This window comes from Lathyrus oleraceus, chromosome 2 (genome assembly GCF_024323335.1).
Source record: "Lathyrus oleraceus cultivar Zhongwan6 chromosome 2, CAAS_Psat_ZW6_1.0, whole genome shotgun sequence".
Taxonomy (NCBI): domain Eukaryota; kingdom Viridiplantae; phylum Streptophyta; class Magnoliopsida; order Fabales; family Fabaceae; genus Lathyrus; species Lathyrus oleraceus.
This window is the reverse complement of record NC_066580.1, coordinates 20,797,048-20,811,626: the sequence shown is the minus strand read 5'-3', so window position 1 is coordinate 20,811,626 and position 14,579 is coordinate 20,797,048. Positions and strand designations below refer to the sequence as shown.

Sequence of the window (14,579 nt, the reverse complement as noted above, 5' to 3'; positions counted from 1 at the left end):
ATCGTAATTGGACTTATGTAGAAGTCATAACTATTTTAGGTCGGGCAATAGAATTTTGGTGTTAATGCATGTTAGAGACATAGTTTAATGGACTATGCTCTTTGTAGCGGGAAATTCATGATCGTCAAGCTATTGACAAGCTAGAGATCAATTAACAAGAGTCGTCACCGCGCTTTTATTGTTTCCAAGGGAAAAGGGAAAAGTTACGAACAAAACCGAAATAGTAAGAAGTTTTCAAATAAAAACTAATAAAAAATCAGAGATCACAGGTAAGGGGGTTGGTTACACAGAGGGAAGGTGTTAGCACCCAAAGTGTCCTAGGTACTCCTAGGGAGTCCTTTTTGTGTGCATATGTATTTTTGTACAAAATGATGTTTACAAACAAATATAATGGGGGGATGAGAAAAGAATTGATTAATTATATTTTTGTGTTTGACAAGACCTTCGGTCTTGTGTCTACATACCAACATAAAAATGAGGGATCAAAACCTCGTAGTTCGTGCTAGAAATTTCAAAGTGAGTATGTTGGTTTTAACAAAAATTTAAGTTTGAAAGGCACAAGGGCCTAAAATGATTTGAATGAGTTAGTTCTTTTTGGCTTTTTTTGAAAGTTTAGGTCAAGTATAGTTAAGTTCATTTATAAGTCTAATTTAAGAAAAGAAGTTTGAAAATGCAACGGCATAAGGTCAAAGTTTCTATCTTTTTTGCAAAAGTGGTTTAAGTTTAGAACAAAAGTAGTTCACACAAAGAAGGTTTTGAAAATGGAGGGAGAGATTTTGAAATTAAAGAAGTGGGGAGAAGATGAAGAGACTACCCTATGCACAAAAGTTTAAAAGTTTAAAGTTGAAAAGATCTGACCAAATGGGAGAAATCCAATAGACAAGTATGTCAATAGAAACCCAGAATTCCCTTGGACCTTTTAGAATCAAGCAACACACAAATGCACGATTATATGAATATTGAAGAGCAAAGGCGTCAAATAAAGATGGCCTCATCCAAGCTTATCCATTTCAAAGATCTTCTTCAAAATAGCCCATGCAACAGATGAATTCCACAAGTCACAGGTTCAACATAACAACTTGATGATCAATGTTGCAGATGAATCTGGAGAGATCTAGAATGATGTATCAGATGAATTCAAACTTGCAAGTTCTTGGTTCTTCAACAAATTGGCATTGGCCAAGTCCATTAGCAAAGGAATGTTACCTAAATTCTAAGTCCAATTGGGGAAGATCAAAACAACAGTCCACTCAAATGACTTTTAGGATTTTTGTTATTATTATGTGCATTAATGGTCCAAGACCAATCAAACAAAGCAACAAAGTATATCACACAATATGGTCCAAGTGGACAAAGTGAAAATTGCATAAACATATATAATTCGAATGATATGTACAATGACAAATGATAATAGAACAATAAAAGTAAATTGCATTAAAAATAAAAGCTTGAAAGTAAAAGTTAATGGTTAGTAAGTTAATAGTTAGTTTTGTTTTGCTTTTTTTGATTTCAAGACATTCTTTGGAGAACACTCAACCCACTTGCCACAAGCATGGATCCTTGAACCAAAACATCTTCCAAAGGAAGGAAAGAAGGCCAAGTTTCCACACAATACCATGGAAGAGGGGAGACTTACAATCTCACTAACTAGAATGCTTATGCCTTTTATGTCACAAATTTAGCGCTATGTTAAGCAATCGTAATTGGACTTATGTAGAAGTCACAACTATTTGAGGCCCAGCAATAAACTTTGGGTGTTAATGCATGTTGGAGACATAGTATTAAGAACTATGCTCATTAAACATACCACACACAAAAATATGCAAAAGGTGTGGCCTAATCTCATCCATACTCATGTTAATCTTTCAATCAACTAGCATTAGGACTTTGAGATGTCCTTGGCCAAAAATGGAAATGATTGGATGAAGAAGGGGAATTAGATGAAGAGGGAAAGGTATGAATGAAATCACAAATTGGTCAAAGGAGGACTTTTACCAAATTAACATTATTCATTCATTTTTGGAGATGGAATGTACATTCCATCAATCCCCTAAATCCAATAATATTAACTTGACAAAGTCAAATCAACCTTGACCAAGGCCCAACAACAGATGAGAAACTCAAATAAATCAATCCAAATGGTCAACATAATTAAAATGACATTTATTCAATTAAAAATATTAAAATAATGCATTAAATTCAAATATGTTTTTTCCAAATCCTAAAATCACATCAAAACACCAAATAAATGGCCATGTGATTTATTATAGGTCAAACAAGGTCAAAGGACCTTGGATAAAAAAATTCATAATTTTTGGACACTTAAAAATATTTTTAAACAATTAAAAACAAATGAAAAATCAATTAATTCATGAAAAATATTAATAATGATCCAAAAAATAATTTAAATTCAGAATATGAAAGAGAAAAATATTTGAAACTTTTCAGTGAAAGTCCCATATTTTTTGGATCAATATTAAATTTATTATGAATTATTGAAGAAAATGGAATTAAAATGAAAATAAAAAAAATCAAAAATACGTGGACCATCAGATCTCCCTCATTAATTGAGGTGGTAGGTCTGATGATCCACAGCGCGCATTCCACCAATGTATTAGTCAAGTGCACTGCAAACATGATAATCAGAAGGAACGACCGAGATTACAACATGGAGGTTGGATCCCATGGCTCAGACCTAAGACACCTCACCACCGGAGCCAGAGCTCCGGTTGTCTTCTCCGGCGAGCTTCGCCGGATTGGTCAACATGAACCATCACCAAAATTTCAAACAAGGACATGATTTTAAAGAGAAAACATCACTGAGCACGAATATCACCTCCATTTCTTCCAATTCCAACTATATTGAGAGATATGTGGAATTGAAAAATGAGGTTCATGATCTGAGTTTCTTCGATCTGACTTCAAACTCAAACACCTTGCCTACATTGGTAGGACTTCAACCAACACAATAATCAAGAGAATTTAGCAAGAAACAAGGAGAATCAAAGAGTTGAAAAATTCTGCAAATTACCTTCAATGGAGGTCTAAGCTTGCTAGATCTTGATCTGAATCGTGCTTTGCTTCACTTCAATTGCTTGCAGAAGAGGAATGGAATGACTTAGAATCAATGGACTCCTGGAGAATTGAATTCCAAAATAGTGGAGATTCAAGCTCAAATTCAACTGAATTTTTCAGGTTTATCCTCTTAATGTGAAGGGTTTTCTGTGGGGATTCAAAGCTGGCGCAAGGTGTGTGCGATTTCTGAGCATGAGGGCTTCAATTTATAGAGAATTCAAATGATATTTGCACACTCTTTCAACTTTCCAAATTTGGCAAAATGATGCAAGCATGGCTGCATGGGCGTGCATAGGCCCATGAAATGATTGTTTGCAAGTCCAAAATGAAGTTCAGATGCATTGGAGATGGATTGGATTTCAAGGCAATTGAGCATTGTTGTTTGAAGTTTGACCCTTGCCACATGATACCAGCCTATTTAAGCCATGTGCAGCCTATGCATTTCTCATCCAAAATGCATGAATTTTAGCTCTCTGGAAAGGTTAGATCAAGAGGAACAAGTTTTATGTTGGACACTTTTTCATTTGGAGCTTGGAACTTGGATATATTTGATGTGGAAGTTTGGAAAAATTTGACATATCAAAAATTTTCTAAGTGTCAAGCCACATGTCTCAATATTCCACCTTGCTTAACTTTTCATGGGAGCTTCAAATGAGAAGAGTGTCTTCATCAAAGTTATATACCTCTCAAATACATTCAAATGGTCACCAATTTCATGCCTTTTTGATTTGAAATGATAGAGTTATGCATGTTTGAAGTTTGGCAAAATCACTTGATCAATGGTACAAGTCAAAAGTGACCTATAATGTAGCCTCATATCACATGTTCAAAGAAGTTGAATTAGCTCCCACTCCAAACATAAAAGTTGAATTAGACATATTGAATTTGATTGGGCAACTTAGAAATCTTTCATCTCATAAAAATTGAGCAAGTTATGGCCTTGGGAAGTTGACTTTCAAATTAGGGTTTAGACAAAATGACATATAATGTTTCAACATAGAAAATGATTTTCCAAGAAAAACTAGCTCTAGGTCTCAACATGAAAGTTGTTTATAATATCATTTAGAGTAAGTTTTCTCTTGGAATAATTTTAATATTGTGAAAATTGTAGGAAATAGGGTCTAGGGAGACCCAGTTTTGATCAAATGAATTCATCTAGCCAACCACCATCAACCAACTTGTTAATCTTCAATTCTCTTGACTTTCTTGGCTCATGGTAGATCATATATGCATAATATGATGAAATTTTAAGTGTCCCTTGATAAATTTGATCAATTGGTGAGATAGCTTGTAGAAGAAGTTACTCAAGATACCCAGTCAAACTAGGGTTTCCAAGGAAAATCACCCTCAAACTCTTGAAGCAAACTTGATCAATATAACATGTAGAAGCAAATGTGACTCATTTATGATTATCATAACCATTATTAAGTTGATTCTTGATTGTGCTCTTTGTTCATGAGGGTCTCAAGCCCTAGATGTGATCAATGAATCAATGAGATCATGCCCTACCTACAAAAGAGTTAGATAGATACAAAGACATATTTTTGGTATTTTGGTTAGTAAAATGATAAAATACAAGTATGATATAATCACAAAGTGCTTGGTGATCCCTCCCAAAACAAACCCAATGAATAGGGGGAAGGAGAATGCCAAGGCATGATACCAATGCTAATGCTTATGATGAAATGCATGAGGGATCTTAGGGTCAAAATTGGGGTCATACAGCTGCCCCTATTTAAGGACATTCTAACTGAGGAGGCAAAGGTTAAAATATTCATGCTCGACTCAGTAGAATGGGCTTAAATAACAAAATAGAGAAGCAAATTTTGGTCCCTAAGAGACCTCATGATGCATATGATGTGGATGCAACAGTTAATGCTTTGTGGGGAAATATTGCCACAAAGGAAAAGAAATCAGAGAGACCGAAAGTCCGCAGGCGTATAATGCATTCCATAAGGAAAACTCAATGGGGAGACAGAGACTCTGAGGGGATAAAAGGAATTTATGCGTAGGCCAGGCTACGAATTAAAACTGTTGGGGGAACTAGAGGAATTCCATACAAAAATGGAAGGACTCAGCCGGGGAAACAAACAACGACTGCAGGGGATACAAATAAGTCAGGATAAAACTGAAATATTAGACTCATGTAGGGGAGAAACACGATTTCACTAAGGAAATGTGCACTCAACTCAATTGGGGAGAAAATAAAATTTCAACACAGTAGGAGCAGAAATCTATTATCTACCACTCGTTACTGGGTAAGGAGATAATAAAGATCTGATAGGGAGAACATCCATCATCGGTTAAGATGAACATATCAAGGATGACTCGCTGAGGACCACCAGGAGGAAGTATTCATTACCGGTTACTGGGTAATAATAGCCTTGCTGGGGAAAACTGCAGAAAATAGGATTTACAACTACCAGTTACTGGGCAGAAAACCAAGGGTAAGAGTATCCATCATCAGTTAGGATGAACATATCAAGGATAAACTCGACAGGGAAGAAAATCTGTCACCGGTTAGAGTGAACATATCAAGGATAGACTTTCCTGGGGATGACAAGGAAGATATCCGTCATCGGTTAGGATGAACATATCAAGGATATACCAACTGAACAAAAAAAAGGGTAATTACATCTATCGAAAACTGGATAGAAAACCGTCGAAGAGAAAAATCCGTCATCGGTTAGGATAAACATATCAAGGATTCACTCTGCGAGGGGACAAAGCAGGATTTACAACTACCGGTTATTGGGTAGAACACCAGTCAAAGAGAAAATCCGTCACCGGTTAAAGTGAACATATCAAGGATAGACTCTGAAAAGGGGAACAATAGGATTTACAACTACCTGCTACTGGGTAGAAGACCACTTAAGGAGAAAATCCGTCATCGGTTAAGATGAACATATCAAGGATAGACTCTGTTGAGGAGATAAAATAGGAATTACATCTATCAGTTACTGGATAGAATACCAAAGAAGAGAATATCTGTCATTGGTTAAAGTGAACATATCAAGGATAGACTCCGAAAAGGGGAACAATAGGATTTACAACTACCTTCTACTGGGTAGAAGACCACTCAAGGAGAAAATCCATCATCGATTAAAATGAACATATCAAGGATAGACTCTGTTGAGGAGATAAAATAGGAATTACATCTATCAGTTACTGGATAGAATACCAAAGAAGAGAATATCTGTCACTGGTTAAAGTGAACATATCAAGGATAGACTCCTGCGGGGGAATGAAAGATATCCGTCACTGGTTAAAGTGAACATATCAAGGATATACTTTCAGGGGACTCTACTGAGGATACAAAAAGGGTACTTTTTCGGGGTATTGGGCAAGAAGTAACAAACTGCAAACTAAGAAGAATATTACCGGTTACTGGGTAATAGACTCTTAGAGGGACCAAAGTATCTATCTAGGTAAGAGCTAGAGAGAAAACGGTCAATCAAGACTGAATCCAATGAGGACATAACTCAAGGGGACTAATTCCATCCAGAAAATTCGCTGGAGAGGAAACTGAAATAACAACCATCCACGAGGAAATAAACTCAGTGGGGAAATGGAGAAAGGTTAAAGTCTTTCTGCTTAAGGGGCTGACACTCTATAATTGAAGGAGGACAGACACCAGATTCGGTATGGGGATAAAGTACCGCCATAACAGAGAATGAGAATCTCAAACAAATCAAATAGGATGATGCAAGATATGCAAATTATGAGATTTTATGAATGTATATGTATATGTATATATGATGATTATGCTGACAAAACGATCACAAAGGATACAAGAGTGTCGCAAAGAAATTGAACCACCGGTACAATCCTCGGTCAATCCTCAAATTATGGAGACAAAATGCTGGAGAACAGGGAGATCAACATCCCAGAGGCTTAACCCTGGTTGGGGAAGGAGATCTGCCGAGGATAAAACTTCCAAACCGTAGGAAATTTTAGGTCAACCCCATAAAAATGGGAGATAACCCTACTGGGGAAAGATCAAACATCTCTGATGACTATCCATCTGCTAAGGAAATACGAACTTCATTGGGAAGGCCGAAATTCTATTGGGGATAAAGGCACGCCGCAACCAACTCATTTGGGGACAAAGAAATAAGCTTTACTGAGGAATCAAACACTCCGCCGAGGAACTGAATCCGTTAGCTGGGGATAACAACACTCTACTAAGGAAATGAATCAACACTGATGACTCGGGATAGCCGAAGAGTTACTGCTTGGGGAACCTCAGATGCTTCGCACTTAAGAACGTGTTTCTTACTGAAATGCTGTTGATATTCTTTTTACTTGCTTTGGAAAAGTTCTTGCTTTTATATCTTAAAGAAAACTTGGTTTTAATTTAAAATTTTAATTTTAAAATGATCTTTAAAATTATTGGCTGAAGTAAATAAGAGTAGAAACAATTGGATAAAGGCTCAACCTTATTTAATAGGATGGTAGTCTGTAAATGACAAGACTCCATAGATTTTACAAAGTTGAAAATGGTAACTTACATGGAAAAGGGTTACATTGAATACAAATGATCCTTAATCCTTCTACCAAATCTTGATATCCACTGTGCTCTTGACCGCTGTTGGGAATGAATTGATGTCAACCCTTGTGCTCAAACAAGTCTTCGAAAATCACTGAATATCAGTAGGATACAGTCACTGGTCAAACCTGGTCTGGCACCATTCAGCTTTAGTCAACTTGGCTTCCATGAGCACACATAATGAAAGAATCTCAACCTCTACGGGGAGCACTGCTTCCATACCATATACAAGAGAGAAAGGGGTTGCCCCTGTTGAAGTGCGGACAGATGTACGATACCCATGCAAAGCAAATGGGAGCATCTCATGCCAATCCTTATACGTGATAACTATCTTCTAAATAATCTTTTTGATGTTCTTGTTCGCAGCTTCAACAACCCTATTCATCTTGGGTCTATAGGGAGAAGAATTATGATGTGCAATCTTGATGTCTTTGCAAAGAGCTTCCACCATGTTGTTATTCAAGTTCGATCCATTGTCAGTAATGATCTTACTTGGCACACCATACCAGCATATGATGTGATTCTTGATAAACCTTAAAACAACTTGCTTGGTTACATTTGCATACGATTCCGCTTCAACCCATTTTATGAAATAATCAATTGCCACTAAAATGAAATGATGTTCATTCGAAGCTTTGGGCTCAATCATCCCAATCATATCAATTCCCCACATGGAGAAATGCCATGGGGAAGAGATAACATTCAAAAGTGTCGGAGGAACATGAATCTTATCAGCATAAATTTGACACTTGTGGCACTTCTTCACAAATTTGCAACAGTCAGATTCCATTGTCAGCCAATAGTAACCTGCTCGCAACATCTTCTTCACCATTGCTTGTCCATTGGAATGAGTACCAAAGGAACCTTCATGCACTTCGGTCACAAACAATTCCCCTTCGTGACTATCCACGCATCTGAGAAAAACCATGTCGAAGTTTCTCTTGTACAGTACATCATCATTCAAGTAGAAATTACTGACTAATCTTCTCAAAGTTTTCTTATCTTTCAAAGATGTCGTAGGCGGGTAAATATGACTTTGGAGGAAACATTTGATGTCGTAATACCATGGCTTCTCGTCTTTGATCTCTTCAACAATAAACAAATGAGTTGGCATATCAAGATGCATCACAGATAAATTGGGAACTTCATTCCAATACTTCACTACAATCATTGATGCCAACATTGCAAGAGCATCTGCCATCCGGTTTTCATCTCGAGGGATATGATGAAACTCAACCTTTGTAAAGAAAGTTGAAATCCTCCTCTCATAATCTCTATATGGTATTAAACCGGGTTGACTCGTCTCCCATTCTCCTTTGATTTGATTCACAACCAAAGCCGAATCACCGAAGACATCCAAGTACTTGATTCTGAGATTCATGGCCTCTTCAAGCCCCATAATGCAAGCTTCATATTCTGCCATGTTGTTTGTACACTTGAAAGTCAATCTAGCTATAAATGGAAAATGCGTGCCTTGAGGAGTAATAATCACTGCCCCAATGCCATTTCCATATTGATTAACAGCTCTATCAAATACCATTCCCCAACGAGAACCAGGTTCTGGCCCTTCTTCAAGCAATGGTTCATCATAATCTTTCATTTTCAAGTACAAAATCTCTTCATCAGGAAAATCATATTGTACTGACTGATAATCTTCAATCGGTTGGTGAGCCAAATGGTCAGCCAAGATACTACCTTTGATCACTTTCTGAGATCGGTATTCAATATCATACTCTGATAACAACATCTACCAACGGGCAATCCTTCCAGTTAAAGCAGGCTTCTCAAATAAATACTTGATTGGATCCATTTTGGATAGCAACCAAGTGATATGATTTAACATATACTGGCGCAGACGCTTAGCAGCCCAAGCCAATGTGCAACAAGTCTTCTCAAGCATTGAATATTGAGTCTCACAGTCGGTGAACTTCTTACTGAGGTAGTAAATTGCAAATTCTTTCTTCCAAGTCTCATCTTGCTGACCAAGAACACAACCCGTACTATCTTCTAGCACAGTCAAATACATGATTAACGGTCTTCCTTCAACCGGCGGAGACAAAATCGGAGGCTCAAGCAGATATTCTTTGATACTGTTAAATGCTTTCTGGCAGTCTTCGGTCCAATCACAAGACTGATCTTTCCGAAGAAGCCTGAATATAGGCGCACATGTGGCAGTCATGTGGGAAATGAATCTGGAAATATAATTAAAGCGGCTGAGAAAACCTCTGACTTGCTTCTCAGTTTTGGGCGCAGGCATCTCTTGTATTGCTTTGACTTTGGCAGGATCAACTTCAATACCCTTCTCGCTGACGATAAAGCCCAACAACTTACCAGAACGAACACCAAAAGTACACTTATTGGGATTCAAACGAAGTTTATATTTCCTCAAATGCTGGAATAACTTCAGTAAATGATCAACATGTTCCTCTTCATCAATTGATTTAGCAATCATGTCATCGACATATACTTCTATCTCTTTATGCATCATATCATGAAAAAGAGTAGTCATTGCTCTCTGGTAAGTTGCACCAGCATTCTTTAGACCGAAAATCATCACTCTATAACAGAATGTTCCCCAGGGTGTAATGAATATGGTCTTCTCCATATCTTCGGGTGCCATCTTAATCTGATTATATCCGGAAAGTCCATCCATAAATGAAAAGACTTTGAATTTAGCAGTATTGTCTACCAACATATCAATGTGTGGTAGAGGGAAATCATCTTTCGGACTGGCTTTATTCAAATCTCTATAATCGACACACATGCGGACTTTTCCATCTTTCTTCGGTACATGCACAATATTGTCCAGCCATTGCGGATACTCAGCAATCACAAGGAAACCGACATCAATATGCTTCTGAGCTTCCTCTTTGATTTTCACATCCATATCAGGATGCGTTCTTCTCAACTTCTGCTTGACTCGCGTGCATTCTGGCTTCAACGGTAATCTATGCTTCACAATATCAGAATCCAAACCAGGCATGTCTTGATAGGACCAAGCAAACACATCTGAATACTCTCGAAGAAGATCAATCAACCCCTTCTTAGCATCTGGACACAGTCGAGACCCAATCTTGACTTCCTTCACATCATCTTCGGAACCCAAGTTAACTAACTCAATTTGCTCTTCGAACGGCTGAATAATCTTCTCATCTTGCTCAAGAAGACAAGATAGTTCATCACTCACCTCTACATCACTTTCCTCTTCGGCTTCAAACATAGGGAATTCAAAATTTGGAGAAGGAGAAGGATCATTGTATTCAATGGGATTAGGAACCAACCTGCATAATGATTTGATATTTTGATTTTAGAGAAGTGAATTTGTGACCAAATATTATGCAGATGGACAATTATATTATTTATTTATGTTTTTTTGTGATTACCATTTTCAGAAATAAGCAAAAAGTAAAAACAAAACATCAAAGATGTGGATGAATAAAATTAATTTTATTGATGATCAATTTAAAATGCCCAAACAATGTTCACTTCTCCCTTAGGCATAGGAGAAGGATTTTTAAAATATAAAGCAACTACTTAGATCGATGCAAAATAACAGGAATATCAACAACAGTCCTATTGTTGCATGTCTGTCCATGCGTCACAAAGTTGGTGCAGTCTTCCTCTTCATTGTCCTCTAGCACAATATCTAAGTGTTGTTCATTCCCATGAATGAGCCCTCCGCTACGGAAGCTGAGTTGCATCTCTTTAGATCTAACGGTTGATGAGCCCTTCTGGAACCCCAAACCAGTTCTTCCCTTGTTGTCGGCGACCTCTACCACGCGCCCCCACTAATCAACAGGACCTTCTTCAACAATCTTCTGTGCATCTTTCAAAGAGGACATAGGTGCCCCAACTCTCTTCTCAGCAATAATAGACAAGGCTTGGAACGGAGTTCCAACCTCATCCTCAGCTTCAACATATGAGAAAGATGACAGATGGCTGACCAACAGTGCTTTCTCTCCTCCAACAATCACCAACTTGCCATTCTTGACAAATTTGAGCTTCTGGTGCAGAGTGGAAGTAACATCTCCTACTTCGTGAATTCATGGCCTTCCCAGTAAATAGTTGTAGGCAGGGTGAATATCCATTACCTGGAAAGTAATCTGAAAATCAATCTGACCTATCTTGACTGGAAGGTCCACTTCTCCAGTGACAGTCTTGCGAGAGCCATCGAAGGCTTTGACAATTACCCCACTGTATCTCATGGGAGCTCCATGATAAGATAACTTTGACAATGTTGATTTTGGAAGCACATTGAGTGACGACCCAGTATCAACTTGCACGTTTGACAAAGCATCTTCTTTGCAATTCATCGAGATGTCCAAAGCCAGATTGTGATTTCTTCCCTCCTCAGGGAGTTCTTCATCGCAAAAGCTCAAATTATTGCATGAAGTGATGTTAGCTGCAATATGATCAAATTGAGCCACAGTAACATCTTACTCCATGTATGCCAGTTCAAGAACTCTCTGGAGTGCTTCTCTGTGCGCTTCAGAATTTAAAAGCAGAGACAGTACGGAAATTTTTGAGGGAGTTGGGAGCAACTGCTCAATCACGTTGAATTCACTCCTCTTAATCAGTCAGAGTACCTCATCATCATCACTATTGGCTTTCAAATTGCTGGATTCACCAAACTTATCTCTTGAACAACCAACAGGATCTACACTAGGCACCTCCGCCTTCTTACCAACAATCAATCCTTCCTTATTCTCAGGGACAACCGATCCAAAAACTCGACCACTACAGGTCACCTTCGCAACATCTGCAATGCTCACTACTGAACTGGTCGTAGGCGACGGGACCTCTTGACCTTTCTCTATTATCGTAGCATTGTATTGATATGGTACAACCTTATTAGATGCATACAGGACCGGGCTTGCTAACCATATTACTAACGACGAAACTTATCTATTGCTGACATTCTGGTTACTACTGCTATCATACTGGATCACCAAACGCTCTGGTTGCTTGAAAACAGGAACAATGACATTAACATCGTCATCTTCATGACGAGATTGACAAATTTGGATCATGCCTTCATCCATCAAGCGCTGGATGTCCCTAAACTTTGTACTCACCAGGACAACCGTCCACCATATTCACTGAGGTATTCCCATGAGCGGGCAAAAAGTTCTCAATATCGTGCCTAGGTGCACCCTAGTGAAAAGCACAGCGAAGTTCAGGTTTATACCACCAAGGAAGTGGTTCTGGTATCTGTGGTGGATTTGGGCAGCCAACTCCCTCCAACGCTGGGTGTACTCCTTGAATGTCTCCTTATCTTTCTGAGACATATATATATATATATATATATATATATATATATATATAGAGAGAGAGAGAGAGAGAGAACTAATACTATCCACACCTGGTGGGACTCGAACCCACAATCGCTTGATTAGAAGTCAAACGCCTTAACCATTAGGCCACATGTGCAAGTTGTCGAAAACCTATCAATTATTATTACTTCCTTATTTTACACACTGCCCGTTTATAATACTCATATACTATATAAAGTAGGTTTCAATTTCTTGCTAGAGATTCATCCAAAAAAAATCTAGCATTTTATCTTGCCTTAAATATCCTATAATTAGGGATCTCAATTACATACATTATTCTTATATGTGTCACCACCTCGGTTAATATCATCTTGGTATTATTATTGAGTTTGTCAAAAATTTACTTGTTCAACCCAATATATCGTGACATTTTTATTGATGAATACTATTCCTTATTTGCGATAGAAAGATAATTTATTCATGTTTAACGTTGTTGTTCTTACTACTCTACTACACAAGACAATATAGTCACACTTATTTTTATGCTTGCATACCACCCTATACATCATAGCATTATTTTGGAAACATGTAATGCTTGCGTATTTCGTGTTTGAAATTCCTCAGTCAGGAGAATTCCATTCAAATATTAAATTTAAAATTCTTAGTCGTGACATATTCTTCATTATATATAATTAGAGTATAATTATCTTCACCACTAACATCCTATATTGCATTACCAAGTTTATCAGTTATGTACTTATCTTCTATAAAATGTTTTTCCATCTTTTATGTAATAAAGCCACGTGGTGGTGGTGGTTCGTTGGTGGTCGTAACACCCTCAACATTATGTGTTTTATTAGTTTGACTCGCATATGCACTGAAAACAATATCAAATATATTAATTAGTTCTTCATCACTATCATCAAAGTATATACCTCTGAGATATTCATTAATTGTTTCATCGCATGTACTATTGCTTATCTTCAAGGAACTTGTTCATAATTGTCATCTTCCTCAAAAACTTTATACTTACCAAACCAATGACAGACACCAATTATTATTGAGTTATCACTTTAATTTATTACTTAAATCATATATAATATAAAAGAGCTTTTCTTCAACTTTTTGTATACTCAACCTCCTCTCAATCTCACCGTTCACTCATGTTGAAACAATATGGTAAACACTCATTCCAACGCAATCAACATCAAACTTTTGAATTTTTAAGAATTCTAAAAATTTGTCACTTTTTTATTCGAAAACATGCTTTTGAGTTTTTTCACAGGTTGCAACTTGACTTATGCCAAGGTGGGATATATTTGGCGAATATGTTTAATTCCTTGGAGTTAAGTACGTACTATCCTCCTATTTTTACACTATTCTTACATATTCTTCTTTTTGTATTAACTGATGTGTAGTTAGAATTTTGACTTTCATTTTTCCTTTTTCTTTTTGCCGAATCTCTAAGTTTTAACATTGTTACAATTTTTCTAACTTCTATAAATTGTTTTAGTTGACACTTTTTTAATTCTCAGACTCTTGTATCCCCAACCCTAAAAGTAAAACATTTCTTATTCCAGAAGAAACTCAAACTTAACTTTTTGCATGTGTAATGAAACAATATAAAAAAATAACTATCTACCTAACTCTAATGAAACAATGTATATAACCACCACTATAGG

The 14,579-nt window shown here is 37.1% G+C and overlaps 1 non-coding gene across 1 annotated transcript; it reads right to left on the bottom strand.

The window, feature by feature from the left end:
- Positions 1-12,981: 12,981 nt before the first annotated feature.
- Positions 12,982-13,054, bottom strand: TRNAR-UCU (transfer RNA arginine (anticodon UCU)). Its single transcript has one exon. It is a non-coding gene; the product is annotated as a tRNA-Arg (tRNA).
- Between the last annotated feature and the right edge of the window lie 1,525 nt (positions 13,055-14,579).